Below are 1060 nucleotides of genomic sequence, written 5' to 3'. Positions count from 1 at the left end.
ATATATATATATATATATATATATAGGTGCGAAGTATATATAAGTATTTTATTTTTATTTATTTTTTTGAAGGTGCGCCGCTACTTCGCGGATTTTCAGTTTTCGCGGGTGGTCTCGGTCCCCATTAACCGCGATAACCGGGGTATTACTGTATACATACACATATATACACACATATATATATATATATATATATATACACATATATATATATATATATATATACACACATATATATATATATACACACATGTATATATATATATATATATATATATATACACACATGTATATATATATATATATATACACACATGTATATATATATATATATATACACACATGTATATATATATATATACACGTATATATACACGTATGTATATATATACACGTATATATATATACACGTATATATATATACACGTATATATATATACACACGTATATATATACACACGTATATATATACACACGTATATATATACACACGTATATATATACACACGTATATATATACACACGTATATATATACACACGTATATATATACACACGTATATATATACACACGTATATACACACACGTATATACATACACGTATATATATACACACACGTATATATATACACACACGTATATATATACACACACGTATATATACACACACGTATATATACACACATATATACATACACACATATATACACACGCACATATATATATATATATACACATATATATATATACACATATATATACATACATATACATACACACATATACATACACACATATACACACATATATATACACACATATAGACACATATATATACACACATATAGACACATATATATGCCCCGTCCCCGATTGGCTGTTAGAAGACGGAGGCGGGGCCCCGCCCGTTCAAAATTTAGGCGCCGAAGACTGGCGCGCAGCGGCTTTACACAACTACGTTTCATAACTCAGACTAATATTCACACTACAGACCTTACTACAGCTGTTCAAGGAACATTCAACTTCACGTTGTCTGACGCCCTGGGTCAGACACGTGCTC

Source organism: Idiotropiscis lumnitzeri, chromosome 10, assembly GCF_059441095.1.
Source record: "Idiotropiscis lumnitzeri isolate Australia: NSW breed Sydney's pygmy pipehorse chromosome 10, RoL_Ilum_1.0, whole genome shotgun sequence".
Classification (NCBI taxonomy): Eukaryota; Metazoa; Chordata; class Actinopteri; order Syngnathiformes; family Syngnathidae; genus Idiotropiscis; species Idiotropiscis lumnitzeri.
Note: the sequence above shows the minus strand (reverse complement) of the source record.